Source organism: Acartia tonsa, chromosome 6 (genome assembly GCF_053477335.1).
Source record: "Acartia tonsa isolate MP-2025a chromosome 6, ASM5347733v1, whole genome shotgun sequence".
NCBI lineage: Eukaryota > Metazoa > Arthropoda > Copepoda > Calanoida > Acartiidae > Acartia > Acartia tonsa.
In genome coordinates, this window is record NC_137265.1 from 37165203 (window position 1) to 37181913 (window position 16711).

The window sequence follows — 16711 nt, forward strand, 5'->3', positions numbered from 1 at the left end:
TAACCACTGAACGGATCGGGTTCTACTTAACAAGGTAGCTTTTCATAGGTCCCAGGAAGGTTTATAGCTATTTTGGGAGAGGGTACCACCACACTACCAATAGAAATCGAAAAAAAACATAACTAACCCCAGGCACCGAAAAAATATTTTTTGGTAAACAAATGCTCTTAATATTGTAGATTACAAAGAAAAATTTTACGGGCCCCTGATGGTCTCTAGGGGCGTTGCCGCTAGTAATATATATAGTTATAGTTGCAAGGTAGATACAGATGAACTATGAATCCTTATTTAAAAGCAACAGGATGTCTATCTGTCCGTGTAATTATACTACAAAATTTCTCTAACCGCTGGACTAACAGCTTCTTGTACATAGGTCTGAGAAAGATTTGGGGGACATTTTAGTGATGATTATAGAGTTGCTAAGCTTTCTAAATCGTACCTAACTATTAAAGGAATCACTATGCAAAATTTGAAATCGATAGGTCAATTCTAACATGCCTAAATTAACGAAAAAAAGCTATTCGTTACGGACGGAAAATTATAGAATTATAGAAAAGCTTCGCTTTTAAAAAGGGGTTGTCAACTTTTATTTACTTAACATAAGGTGCGAGCACAGGATTCAGCCAGGGGGATGTAAACCATTTTCATATATAGATGTTCTATTCACCAATATTTTCTTAAATGTCTGAAATTTTCTTTTTTTGTCTCTTGTAAAAAATACTCAGGGAGGGAGGAAAAATTGGACAGTAAATTACACTGGTGCCCAAAGTGTTACAACCAAGTTCTGATTCGTTGACGTCACCGAAACTGTCCCAATTTTGTATAACTTTTGCGGAACAAGTTCCAATTACGTCATATTTTTCTTTCCCGAAAAAGGGAGGGGGGGAAGAAAATCTCTTCAAAAGAGATGGGGAAAACCCCCTTTTCTCCCATATCTTTTTTCTTCCCCCCTTCCCTTTTTTTTCTTTCCCCCTTCTCTTTTTCGGGAAAGAAAAATATGACGTAATTGGAACTTGTTCCGCAAAAGTTATACAAAATTGGGACAGTTTCGGTGACGTCTGATTCGTTGGCTCAAAAACTTTGTATATACTGTCCAAACTTTTCAACCAATAATTACAATTTTAATTTATCATCACTGGGGATGTATATCAATTTATCGCCCATTGTCTAATCTCTTTAAATCCCGGAGAAAAAAGGTGTGGATATCTATAAATGCAATCAGTTAAAAAGAATTATTAGTTTATATATCAACTAGCGTCTGCGCCCCTAGCATCTAGGGGCTATATATTCGAAGGGATATAGAAGGGCAGAAAAAATAGCTTATAACAATACCCAGGCTTATTTATAAAAATAAAATAGCCTAAAACCATCTCAGGGCCTATAAGAAGATTCCCTCTAAAGGAGAACCATGTCATTTCAGTGGTGAGCGAGATCCTTCGCTACAAACATAAAAAGCTTAGTACTTTATATTATAGGAATAGCGGCTTCGCCTCTAGGTGCCTTCACCTCAAGAGCTCCTATGTAGAATCGTTCTATATTATCAAAAATGTCTCTTTATAAAATTACTCTTTGGCAAAATTAAACCCAGAATACTCAACTTCGAACTTAACAAAAAAAATTAATCGTGATTTTTTTTCAATGGAGTTTGGCCCCATTGTGCGGTGGGGGTTCTCTGAAGAGCAGAGCCCAAACGGTCCAGCGGTTACTGATATATTAAGCTTCAGACAGACAAATGGTCAGACATAAAGCTACTATGTATTATAGCTAGTTATATGAGCAAAGGATTGTAAATTATTGAGCAACTTCACAACCTAATAAAGTAATGGTTCTTAACACTTGTGCACAACTAACACACACACACACACACACACACACACATACACACACACACACACGTACATGATAAAAGCTTGAGGAAATGTGATAATTTTCCACGGAAATGGGCACTCTTGTAATAATTTATCAATAATAATATATATATTTAATCATCCAGTCTTGAGATGAGAAACCTCCTCTCACTCTCTTCAACCTAACCATATGATATTATATTTTTTAAAGCGAAGCTTTTCTATAATACGGTCAGTCAGTCCGTCTGGGACGATTAGCTCTTTTCATTAATTTAGACACGTTAGAATTGACCTATCGATTTCAAATAATGCATGGTGATTTCTTTAACAGTTAGGTACGATTTAGGAAGCACAGCAACTCTATCATCATAACGTCCTAACGTCCATTTAAAACATGCTGTTTTTTAGTAACACGTAGCAATTAATGTTGAAACAGGAAGCTTTGTAATACTTATAGCGACTAATAACAATAATGACATTCTAACCGCTGAATCGATATGGTTCTCCTATAGAGTGAAGCTTATGCTAGGCACAGGGAAGGTTTATAACAATTTTTGGGGAGAGTACCACCTCCCTCCCTAGAAAATAAATGTTTTATCTTTCTTTTTGAAAACAAAATCAAGTTTTTCAATTTATTTGAAAAATAAGGAGGGAAGGTTATTATATTCAGCCCAGGGGCGTCAAAGCTTTTTTATTTGGGGAGGGGGGGGGTAAAATTTTGAAAATAAAAAGCTCATTTTTTTGGGGGGGGGGGGTAATCCTTATTTTATAGAAGCATTTTTTTTTTATTTGGGGGGTTAAAAATTGAAAATCCAAAATTTAATTTGGGGGGGGGGTAATAACCTTCCCCCCCCCCCCCCTTGGACGTCTATGATTCAGTCTACGCTTTGTAGGAAAGCACCAAGTTACTTTTGAGGGAAGATTTTAAAAGTCCCAGGGCAGGTTTTTACCCTTTTTTCTGTCTAATATGTAGGATATCCCTCTAGGCCAGGAGCGCAACCAGAAGTATTTCCAAAAGCGGCTTAAAATCAATGATTAATCAAATTTAGAAATTATTATATGCTAAAAGAACATGTTTTTCTTACTTTAAGAGATCATTTTTTATATTATTAAGATAAGTTTTTAACAGACATTCCACTTTTCTGAATTTCTTTTTTTTTGCAGGAAAATTATTTACTTTTGTAGACTTAATAATAAAAGGATAAAAAGATTAATTGACCGCTTTAGTTGATATATTAGGAAAAAATACAACCAGAACAAATTTGTACATTATTAGAGTAGCATTAATAAGCCTACAATATTCTTAAAAGAACTACAATCCAGTTTAAATCTAAAACAAGGATGACAACATCCATGAGTAGCAAAAATACATTAAATGTGCCTCCTTTCCTACAAATAAACAAGATTTAGAACAACCAGATAAATCTTTTAAATCAGACAAAATCGGCTAAATATATGTGAAAAATTGAATTGAAATGACAAAGTGAGTCATAGAGCTATCTTGCGACTAAAAGTCGGACCTACGCTGTATTGTAAATACTAGCTACTTTTTTTGGAAGGGCGGGGGGGATTTTTATTGAGCTGTAAAGGAGAACCAGTTCAGCAATTAGCGAGATCCTTCGCTACAGACATAAAAGCTTAATACTTTATATAATAGGATAAATTAGATGAAGCAATGCTCATTTGGAAGAAGTTTTTAAAACTCTAGCTAAAGAGTAGCTGCGTTACTTAATCGGCATTGACTGATACCCATTAGTTCAAGAATGTGCACAAAGTAGTCGGGCAAATAACCACTTAAATACTCCTTTAATTGGTTTGAAAAATCTTTGTTCTGTATATTTCAGAAAACTAACTTTTGAAAAAAAAATATTTGAAAAACTTGAGAAACCCCATATATATACAGAATAATTGTACAAAATCGGACCCTGAATTTCCCTGTCAACTGCTCTGCTTTGTTAGAATAATTGATTGATTTTATAATAACAAAGAACTTGTAAAATTTCTTTCTTCCTTAATTAATTTTTACATGTGGATAATATAAGGGAGTGAGGGGATAATAGGCAATTTATTATATAAGTCCCCAAAGTTTTATAGTAAAGTTTTCTTATTCGCTGGCTTAATAACTTTGGAGACTTATATTAAATTTATATTGTTTGCATCATTAAGTTGAGAGCCCAAACGTTTCAACCACTAATTGTAAATGACAAAAGGTGTAATTTTGGGTATCATCACTGGGGATGTACAAAAATTTATTGGCCATTGTCTTATCCCTTTAGATCCCTAGGATAATATTAAATATTGTCAGGAAAAGGGAACACTTTATAAAATTGCTATAAAAAATCTTTTAATATTTTCAAAGATTTTTAAGTTTGTTTATGTGTCGTTTCAACAAATGCTTTTAAAGTTTTGTTAAAATGTTAAGAATATAATTAAAATAACAAAATTCCGAGTCTTTAAAAATGTTTCAACAACTAATGCTGTTTATTTAAGGCTTGAGATAAACATTTAACTTGCCTTTAATAAGTAGATTTTAAAATAGATAAATAACAGAATACTTTTTAAATGCGAAGCTTTTATTATAATTATGGTCGGTTCGTACGTACGTAACAGATAACTCTTATCGTTAATTTGGGCATGCTAGAATTATCTGATCTATTTCAAACTTTGCATTAAATATTTCTGTAATAGTTAGCCATGATTTATAAAGCGAAGCATTTTTATAATCGTTACCAGAAAGTATGTATGTCCAATTAAAACCTTCTGATATTTGACAAAATTTTTTTTTGTAAAATATGATTATCTTATTCATTTGATCTCTGAAATAATGATTCCTATGACAACAAGGTATAGTTTTTACACTCTACATGTGTTGATATTTGTTTGAACTGCAGTTTTATTTTAGAGCTTGGCTAATTTTTAGGATCTAACACCAAAATAACGTACTAGTTTATATATAACTAGTTGCTTAGCCCCTAGCCTCTAGGGAAATGTGGGGAAGATCAGAAAATGGCCTAATACCACACCAAGACCCTGAAAAGTACAACATTCGGACCAGTAATTTCTGAGATTTTTAAGACTATAATAGAGGATGGGTTTAATTTACAAATCCTTATACTAAAGTAACAGGATGTTTGTGTGTCTGTGTGTTTGTGTGTTTGTTTGTACTGAAGGATCTCGCTAACCGCTGAACCGATTGGGTCCCGGGAAGGTTTATAACTATTTTCTTGGGGGGTGGGACACCCCTATCCCCCTCCCCCCCCCAAAAAAAAAAAAAAATTTGGGTTCCCTTGGTATACATATAAGTGTACTTATTATACTAAATGCAGATTTTTGCACTTCACTCGGCATAAAAATAGAAATTGGCTACGCATAAATACATAAGGGTTTAATTAAGATGTTATTGGGTTTGATGAACGTTAAGAATTAAAACATGAATTCTTTAACTAATTTAATTTTTCTAAAACTATTTTATAAAGAACAGCACTAAATTGGTTCCTCAGAAGCTAATAAAATAATTTGCACTTTTCTGTTAGAATGTTAAAAACATAAGTAATTTATGTTCAATCCTCATCACTTCTAGTAGGATGTTCTCCTTGAAGCTGGGATTCGAACCCACGTCACTAGTTTTCACTATTCAGATATGTTGCAACTTGCAAGCCTATCACATAATTCTGAATTAATTATTTATTCAAATAACTTTTTTTACAGCACTAGCAATTTAACTTTACTTTGTGTGTGCGTGTGTGTATGTGTATGTGTTAAGTGACAAAACATTTGAATATTCACTCACTTCTATATTGAGCATTGTGTATTTATTTACACAGATCATTTACACACATATGTGTGTGTGTGTGTGTGTGTGTGTGTGTACATATGAATAACATATCTGAGTTTGTAAGTGCACATAATATATAATTCACACTTTGATCATTCAGCTTCAACTGCCTATAAGCCCCCTTATTCCACCCCACCCCCCCTTACACACAATATCATTGACTTAATCCCCTCCAACCCCCTCTACCCATATTTTAACAATAATACTCAATACAAAAAAAGGCAGTATCCTATATATTTATATGTGACAAATGCCCCCATCCCCATTCCCCAACAAAATAGCTTGAAACCACTGCAGGATCAGAATCTATGTTCCCCCTGAAGAGTAGAGCCAATGGTTTAGCAATTACCAAAATTATATTTGTATTATAGACTATTGGCTACGCTCCTAGCATCTAGGAGCTATGTATTCGAAGGAGTAAGAAAAGTAGAAAAATAGTCTAAAACTAAACTTTTAGAACTTATTTTTTATGGGAGGGTAATATTTTCAGGAATAACCTAAAGATTCTATTTTGTGGGAGTGTATATGAGTAAAATACAGGGATGTAAAGGGATAAGACAATGGCTGGTAAATTGGTGTAAATCACATAATGATGATACACAAAATTACCACTTACGTAGTTTGTAGTTGAAACTTTTAGACACTGAACTTAATAGAGCAACCAATCAAAATACAATAAAAATCCCAAAATTTGTTAAGCAAACAAATAAGAAAAAGCGGCGTTATCCTCTTAGATCTTTAGAGTTCATAGTTCGCTGTCGGGGGGGGGGGGGGAGGGGGTGGTACTCAAATTTTCAATATTGAAAAAAAAAATTCTAATTGGGAGCTAGTATAATAAATAGGCCATTGTCCCCTCCCTCCCTGGTAAAACTACAGATGTATATATTGTATATGGGGTAGGAAATGGAGATTTTTTCTTCCCCAATTTTTGAACAAATTAATCACACTATCTACAAATAAATAGACTTATTAATATCTAGAGTTTAAAAAAATTGGGAAAAATGAAAACTTTACAATTTAATAGTCTAGGGATACAAAATATACGAAAAAAGTAAATTTAGGAGGTACAATTATAAGCTTAAAGATTACTTTAAATTTTAAAACAAAATTTATCAATAAATGAATATATAAGAATATGTGAATGTTACTTTATAATCTAACTAATTTTTTTTGAACCTAGTAAAAGTGTCTGACTCTGATTATGACGTAAAAAATTAGCCAATGAGAGGCCACTATAAATTTTACAATTGGTCAATTACAGTGTATACTGGCCTCTCATTGGCTATTTTTTTACGTTATAATCAGAGTCAGACACTTTTACTGGGTTCCTATTTTTTTATATAGAATTTAAATACATAATAAACTGTGAATGTTACTCTATACTATAACTAACTCTATTGTTGATATAGAATTGAAATACATTAGAATCTGTGAATATAACTCTATATTATAACTACCTCTATTGTTGATATAGAATTGAAATACATAAGAATCTGTGAATGTACCTCTATACTATAACTAACTCTATTGTTGATATAGAATTGAAATATATAAGAATCTGTGAATATAACTCTATATTATAACTACCTCTATTGTTGATATAGAATTGAAATACATATGAATCTGTGAATGTACCTCTATACTATAACTAACTCTATTGTTGATATAGAATTGAAATATATAAGAATCTGTGACAAATCGCTTTTTTACATTTCGATGGCTCTACAGCCGCATTTCCTAAGTCCATTTTTAATATCGATTTAAAAAAAAACACTATAAATTTATTCTTCAAGATTAAGCTTTTCTTTAAAGTAGAACTAGACAGACAAACATCCTGTTACTTTTATTTAAGGAAATTTGATTTTGCATGCGATTTTTTCATAATCCTATATGGCAATATAGCAACTACATCTCCCTGATTTATCTTTAATCCCGCCTTCTTTTTCAGATGTGCTGAAAATGGATTGCCTTTTTCTTCCCTAATTTCCAAAGTTGTACAGCAGATAACCAAATTATTGCAAACGCTATTTTCAGTCAAAGGAAAAAGCGATATAATGTATAAACGATTTATACAATATACATTCAAAATTTTAATGTTTAAAATTTAGACTTTTTTGGAAGTTTGAAGCTTTTTTTTAGCTAGTAGTAAATATTGAGGTAGGACGCGGAAGCTAGGTGGTACAATTTTGGAAACTAAACCTCAGTACATCCTGTTTCAAGCTCGCGTTTTCTTTCTCTTACTCGCTTTCTATCTTTTCATCTGTGTTCTATTGTAATGGATATAAAAGTCAATGTTTGTTTAAGAATTGGAGGGGGGAGGGGATCCCTGGGTGGAAGGGGATAATCAACTAAGATTTATGGATTTATTTTTATATCCAAGCATTGCACTGTAAATTTTTTTTTGGTGTAAAAATGTGTAATGTTTTTGATTTTTTTTCAAGGGAGAGAGGGGACATTTTACTGAAAGTTATATTAGACCGCAGAGTTTTAGCAATACATAATTCTAAAAAACGTTAAAGGCTTTTGTTAAATTTTGATTGGTTAGTACACACTAGCAGTGTCCAAATTTTTAATCTGCAGAAGGGTTAATTTGGATAGCAAAATTAAAGGTGACGCATATATCGTTGTATTATTACAAAAGCAATCTGTAATTAGTAACATTAATGAATATAGAATATATGTAGATATTACAATATGGGAAAAAATGTCATCAATTTAGGTTGGTAACATGGACATCACTTATTGGTCGGTTCGTTCATCCAGTAGGATGGGATAAAGGGGGATCTTTGTTTTAGCCATCCACAAATTTCACACTGTATTTGAGTAATAATAATCTGGTGTAAAGTCCAAATAATAATAAATCCATCCATTGTAACATTAGGGACGCTTTTTAAAAGCGAAGCTTTTCTATAATTAGGGTCGGTCCGTCCGTGCGTCTGTCCGAGACAGATAGCTATTTTTCGTTAATTTAGTCATGTTAGAATTGTCCTATCGATTTCAAACTTTGCATGGTGATTCCTGTAGTAGTAAGGTAAGATTTAGAAAGCGTAGCAACTCTATAATCATTACCAGAATGTCCGTACGTCCATTTTAAACATGTTGATTTTTCTACTTTTTTAACAACAAATTTTTATGTGATCTAATTTTCCGTTTGATCTGATTTTTGGTATATTGATTCCTAGGACAATAAAGTACAATATTATAAGCGAAGCAACTCTATAATCAAGTCCTAAAAATGTAAGTATGCCCATAACATCCCGTATCAAGCAGTTTTTCAACAAATTTACTTACAATTTTGCTTCGACTCTTATACTTTTATATTCTGACACTATACAAGTATTAATGTCCGTTTCAGTGCTTCGCTTTTATGGGTGTTGTCATCCTTGTTTATTTACGTTATGAACTATTAAAAATTGTGAATGTAATTCCCAATTTTTTTTTTACAGTGTTATTTTTCTATGTCGTACTTTTACAAAGAAAGAAAAAAATGTTTAGAAATTATAATTTTTTAGAAAAACTATTGTGATTCTCATGATTGATTAACGTGATTTTGGTGCTTTCCCTTAAAGCTCTTATCGAGCACATCCACCTCATTTTGAAATAAATTGAAAATGATGTAAGGGGTAAGTTTTAGCCATGCATTACCCCTGCGGAGCTACGCAATATAAATAACTTAACCTTACCTAAAGATATTAACAAACAAACGAAATACGCGCTCATCTCTTTATTTTCAACTAGCGGCTACGCCCCTAGAGGCCTCTAGGGGCACTTGAGGAGGAGAGAGTCAAATCTAATAACCCAATTTCTTATTTTAAATTTTTAAAGAAAAAGTAAAAATAAAATTGGGGGAGGCTAAATTTTTTTTTGGGGGGGGGGATGCCCACCCCCCCCCATTTTTAATTTTAGTTAAAAAAATTTTAAAAAAAAATTTTGGGGGGGGGTTGGGGGCGTCCCACCCCCCAAAAAAATAGTTATGAACCTTCCCGGGACCTATGAGAAGCTACCCTGTTAAGGAGAACCCGATCGGTTCAGCGGTTAGCGAGATCCTTCGGTACAGACACACAGATACACAGACACACAGACATCCTGTTACTTTAGTATAAGGATTTATTTCAAGATTAGTGGGGGGTTCTGTGCTCGACTAGGAGTCTTAAAGGGAAACCACCAAAATTTCAGTCATCTTGAAATTCAATCCTAGTATAGAAAGTAGTAAACTTTTTTGTCTGTTGCGAAGGATCTACCTAACCGCTGAACCGATATGGTTCTCCTTTACAATGAAGCTTCTTTTACCTTCACGGAAGGTATTTAACTATTTTGAGAAAGGGTATCTCCCACATTAATAGCCCTTAGAGGCTTCTAGGGGCGTAGCCGCTAGTATTCTTTAAAGTAATATAGCTTTATTAGTTTTATGCATCTAGCCAGGGCTCTTTGTTTCTTATTCGGTTGTATGGGCGCTTTTGGGGGGTGGGGGGACATTAATCTATCTACCATTGCCCTATCCATGAATATTTAGCTAATTGTGGTAAAATGGATAATTCTGCTCTTCGGTGACATGACGAAGCATTAAAAGCTGCGTTGCGGAGCCGTTTGATTTTGGTGCGGCTCCGACCTAAAATCAAGAAAAACTCGACATATTTTTTCCCCACGTCTATTTTTAACTTTTTAAGTTTTTAAAAGTCCAATTTTTGATAAAAATGGACTTGAAAAACTTAAAAAGGGCATTTGCACATGACAAAACAGAGTTACCAAATTATAATTTATAATAAATCTCTTTATTTATCTAGTCCGGAGCCGTTTTTTAACGAAAATTACGGCTAAGGCTTCAGCAAAATATGGCGGCTCCCGGCTCCAGCACACTGATTAAAAGCCAACAATAGCTTAGATGAAAGTAGAATAGTAGACTATTTTTTAAAACTGCAATTTTAAAAAAATCATCCTTATATAAAAGTAACAGAATCTCTGTGTGTGTGAACCATTAGGGATTCCATTAACTGCTGAACCAATACGGTTCTCCTTTACAATGTAGCTTCTCATAGGTTCCTGGAAGTGTTAAAGCTATTTTTGGGGAGAAAAACATCACTCCACCAAAATTTTATTTGAAACTATAATAAAAAATGACGGGTTTGATTTCAACCCCCCGCCATCTAATATGTCCCTAGAGGCCTCTTCTTACACATTGTGACGGAGTGACACACTGATGGGCATATACTAATTATAGTGCAGCTGCAGCTTATAAAGTTACTTGTTCATCTGTGTTTTTAGGCTATCAGCTTCAGGTAAACATACAGAGTTGCCAGTTATCTCTGACGGTCCTAAAAATGGCGGCTGTCCAACCCAGACAAAAATAAAACTGCCACTATCTAGAAGCCTGACGATGCTTTTTAATAACACTGATGGCCCATACAAATATCAATATTAGTTATTTATCGCACCGTATTATAAACAGCTTTCCGCGGATATTAAATAAAAATTATAATTTTGTTAACACCGAGGGGCCGAAGGCTCGGGCTAACATTACTGCTATTAATTTTATAATTTTCATTTTAATATTCGTTGAAAATTTTGGGTATAGTCCTTTCCACGACATCCCTCCACAAGGATCGATTCTTCGTATTTTTAAAATGGCTTTTTATAGGTTATTTTAGGTTAGGTTATATTGTGTTAGGTGATTGCCCCACAGGGTTAGGTAATTGGCCCCGCAGGGTTAGAGCCCCCCGCAGGGGCTAGAAATAGGAGAAAAGCTACTGTGAAAAATACGAAGAATCGCTCCTTATGGAGGGATGTCGTGGAAAGGACTATACCCAAAATTTTCTGTAACATGATGCTATACATGATTTTTCAGCAATGAGTAGACACCGGTACTAATCCACTGGATATTAATCGGTTTCGAAGCCATACTGGAAATATTTAGACCCACATCTAGACAATTACAATTTAATATTTATAACCACGACCCCATCAAGTCATACAAGAGGCGTTAAACTCAGGGAGGGATGGGACATTGGGCTGTTTATTACACTAGTCCCCAAAGTCTTATAATAATATTTTCTTATTCGTTGGCTTTACAACCTTGGGGACTTTTATTGAATTTGATCAGGGATAATTTGATAGGTTGGTTTATTTAGCTAGTTCAGTGTCCTAACGTTTCAATCACTAATTTACGGAAGGGGAAATTTTGTTTATGATCATTGGGTATTTACATAAATTTCTCGGCCATTGTCTTATCCCTTAAGATCTCTGCGTTAAACTGGGTCTTGCTAGTCGCTACATTAAAAGTACTTGTAGATGCAACTCAGTACCAAACACTATCAGGACTTCCACAAAGGATTAGACGTCTTTGAACCAAATTAATGTACGCTTTTCAGAGTGTGATTCAAGGCTACCTAATCGGATTAGAACTCGAGGCGACTTCTCGCCCAAGAGCCGTAATTGTAGGCAAAGAGCACGCAGCTCTAAGTACTATTTAATATTGTTGTACAATATATCAACATACATATTATGTTCGCCTTCTGTATTTAAGGAAAATATAAATATTTGATTTATTGCTTTTGTCTCACTCGTTTCGGTGACATATTTCAATGATTTTCTATTTTGTATAATGAATATAAGACTGTTAAGTTGAACAACATTTTCTGTTAAACAAAAATGATCACATCCACAAAAGCGAAACTCTAAAATGGTAGGACAAACGAACAATAACATATAAATTGCTTTAACACCTTTCAGTTATTACTTTTTTTGTTACTAGCGGCTTCGCCCATAGCCTCATGAGGTGATCAAAAAATTCGTAAAAGGACCAGGGAAATCTTTAGCAAATAAAAGGATCAAGGAAATCTTCAGCAAAAAAAAAGCACAAAGGAAATCTTCGTCAAAAAAAATGGAGGGGGATTTTTTTGTTTTTTGGGGGGTTGGGAGTGTCCCACCCCAAAGAAAATAGCCTAAAACCATCACAGGACCATTAGGTATATTCCCTAAAGAGTAGAATCCGATCGGTTTAGTGGTTACCGATATCTTAAGGGACAGACAGACGGACAGACATCAAGCTACTTTGTATTATAGATAAAATTAAATTGGAAAATCCTTCTCTATCCCTCTCCCCTTTATGCCTCGCTTTAATTGCTTTGGACAAAAATTAAAACGATATGCCATTTTACCCTGAAGACACAAAAATAACAAAATATTAAAAAAGCATATAAATTTATTTTCCTTAAAAGAAGTTGTATCAACTTTTTTGCTTTTTATTTAAGATAGCTAGCCGGTCCTTTCAGTAAGTAGTAGATGTAAAATTTTTCATAGAATTCAGATATGCAATCGGTTTTTTAGACCTCTTATTTTTTAAGTAATTTAAGTTTTTAAAAAAAATAATTAAGTCGGTTTTAAGGTACTAAAACGCAACAAAATAAAAGAAGAAAATGGCCAGTATGAACAAAAATAGTAAGATCTTTAATTTGACACCTTACTTTTAAAATTCTGTTGAGTAATTATTGAAAAAATCTATTTTTTTAACCTCGGTTTAATAAAAACTTTAGACCTAAATATTTTCTCAAACAGACATAAAAAACATGGGTTCATATATACCTTTAGAATCAGAAAAATATTACGAATCTATTCTAAGCAAAATTGAAAAAGTTATATAAAACTATAATAAAACAAGGATGACAACATCCATAAGTAGCGAAGCATAAACAATTAAATAAGAATTTAGATATTAGTTGACAAAAGCATGTATATAAGGAAAAAAATCACGAAACCTTTTCAAAATTTGTTTTTAATTTCTTAATATTTATTTATATTTCATTACTATGACTAACACACTGATGGTCAAAGTAAATTACTTACTGGATGCGGAACAACGGGAAATTTAATTTTGATATTTTTAACTACAAAAATTTAAAAAAAAAACGGATCATAAACACCAAAGATATGAGGAAAAGTGTGAAAAATATAAAAATAGCCAAAAACCTGCAAAAAGGCAGTCTGACCGCCATTGATATGTTCTTGAAACGACAGGAAATTTAATTTTGATATCTATAACTGACAAACTTTGGAAATTTAGCCATAAACACCAAAGGTATGGAGAAAAATGTGAAAAATACAAAAATAGCCTAAAACCTGCTTAAAGGCAGTCTGACCGTCATAGTTGTTTTCTTGAAACGACAGGAAATTTAATTTTGATTCTATAACTGAAAAAATTTTGGAAATCGGGCCATAAACACCAAAGGTATGGAGAAAAATGTGAAAAATCAAAAATAGCCTAAAACCTGCTTAAAGGCAGTCTGACCGTCATAGTTATTTTCTTGAAACGACAGGAAATTTAATTTTGATTCTATAACTGAAAAAAGTTTGGAAATCGGACCATAAACACCAAAGATATGGAGAAAAATGTGAAAAATACAAAAATAGCCTAAAACCTGCTAAAAAGCGGTCCTATCGCCATTGATGTTTTATAGTTAATTGGGCTCCTTGATAATGGGAATGTTGTCAAAAAATTTCAGCCTTTTATCTTTTATAGGAGCCGAGAAAATCACGTTTCCCCCAAACTAAGACGGACAGACGGACATACGGACAGACGGACAGACGGACAGACGGACATTTCAAATTATAGAGTAGCTTCGCTACTAAAAAAATAAGTTTAATTTAAGAATCATAATTTTCGGCTTTAAAGGGTTAGCTTGAACCAAACCTGAACCAAACCTAAACAAAAGACAATGCAATTTAGCAGATATTTTTTAAACACAAGAAACAATAATGTATTTTTAACTGCATTGTTTTGAAGTTTATAAACAGACTGATGCATATTTGTTCATAATTTTTCATTCTTTACATGTTCTTTAATATCACTATATTTATTGTAGTATCTATTGTATATATTGTATGAACGTTCTCCTTTTTTTCTGGCAATTCTATAGGTTAATTTTATAGATTAAGCTTCCCGATTCGTCATTTTTTGCGATTTGTGATTGGCTAGTTTAGTAGTTACAATTCTTAAAATAACTTTTTTATTTTTTCTATTTTTTATTACAATTTTTTTAAACTTTTTCAATTTTGCTTACAATGGATTCATATTATTTTTCTCATTCTAATGGTATATATGAACCCATATTTTTATGTCTGTATGAGAAAATATTTAGGTTTAATGTTTTGATTAAACCGAGGTTACAAAAATAGATTTTTTCAACAATTACTCAACAGAATTTTAAAAGTAAGGTGTCAAATTAAAGATCTTACTATTTTTGTTTATACTGGCTATTTTCTTCTTTTATTTTGTTGCGTTTTAGTACCTTAAAACCGACTTAATTATTTTTTAAAAAAACTTAAATTACTTAAAAAATAAGAGGTCTACAAAAAAACCGATTGCATATCTGAATTCTATGAAAAATTTTACATCTACTACTTACTGAAAGGACCGGCTAGCTATCTTAAATAAAAAGCAAAAAAGTTGATACAACTTCTTTAAATTTATTACAATGATCAACAAAATATATTTTATTTTTTTATATCCAGCACCGGTTTAAATCTTTTTTTTTATAATTTGTGATTGTTTTCTATATATTCATCTAAATCTATTTATATATTATACAAATAACTAATATCAAGACAAAAATAGAAAGTCATTCTTATTTTTTTTACAACTTGGTAGGCAACTAGCAGCCAATAAATTGAAAAGAATTGAATAAACAAACAAGAATAGTTTTCATGAAAACTGATGCCTTTTTGAACTAATAAAAAGGTTTTTGTCTTTTTAAGCATGGCCGGCAGATAGATGGAAAAAATGTAAAAACAGAGGTGGATTCTTTAAAAAAAATTTGCCCCACTAATCGCTTAGTGGGGCAAAATTGTTTCCGTGAAAAATCCACCTCAGATGAGCATAAATAATAGATTTCTTGACTATAAATTGCAGTGTTACGAAAATTTTTTAATTGGTGGAAAAACCGAACACTAAATGCCTTTTGAAAAAGGAACGTACAATGGGTTAAAAAGTGCGAAAAATATTAATCAGGTGATTTTTTTTATTTGGCCAAGACACACTCATTGTGCACATCAGCTTTAGGCCGGTCAAAAGTTTAGATACCGGCCGTTCAGTTTCTAGTTTTTATCAGCTATAAGAAAATCTAATGACTTTGTTATTTAGTCTTGATCCATAACAATCTATTTATAACAATATATGTCATAAAATCTCTGATTATTAGGGACTTTTTTTTAGATAGTTATCTATTAATCAAAATTAATTGCATTATTTCTTTGGGCATATTAGGCTTGGGGTAAATAAAATTGATAAATTCCTCATTTCGCCAGTTGACGACCAATAATCCAACCATCTATCCATTTTACAAAGCTAAGGGTCTCCACTCCGCGGGACTTCCAATAACCTCACAGGAGTCGAAGTCTAAGAAAGATCTAATATACATTTACAAACAAAAAGTGGCAAAACAATGCATGGAAGATTTAGTATTCTAATGGCGAAATACAGGCTTATATCGTAACAATTAAAAAGAGTAGGTAATACTTTTGCAATGAAAAAAATATGTAATTTGAAAGTGGCAGTTAAGCTTACAAAAATAATAAAGATCTTTTTTATAAAAGTTTTAATTGTCTGTTTTTTAGCCTAAACATAAAATAAAGGGAGTCATTTTTTGCTTATTTTCCGTATAAGTTGATGTTTCAATATCAAAAACATGTCCCAACATGTACCCAAAATTGTCAGGTAAAAATATAGGTGAAATTTTCTATAAAAAAAAGGATGTCTCATATGATTCAAAATTGCCTAATTTAGCGCTAAAAAGCGGGAGAAAAAGTTCGGCGGCTTCGGCAGTTTTTTCCACATATTCACGTTATACCTTATTAAAGCAGCTGCCATGCCAAATTTTAGAGTTTTTATCCTATTTTAACGGCTTAAAACACCCACCTTTACGGAAAATATGCGAAAGAAAATGATCCACTTTTTAAATACTGATTATAAACATTTAATTGCAGATTTTTAAATGAATTTTTTTTAAATTTTCCCTTTATTTAAAAAGAAAGTTGAGCT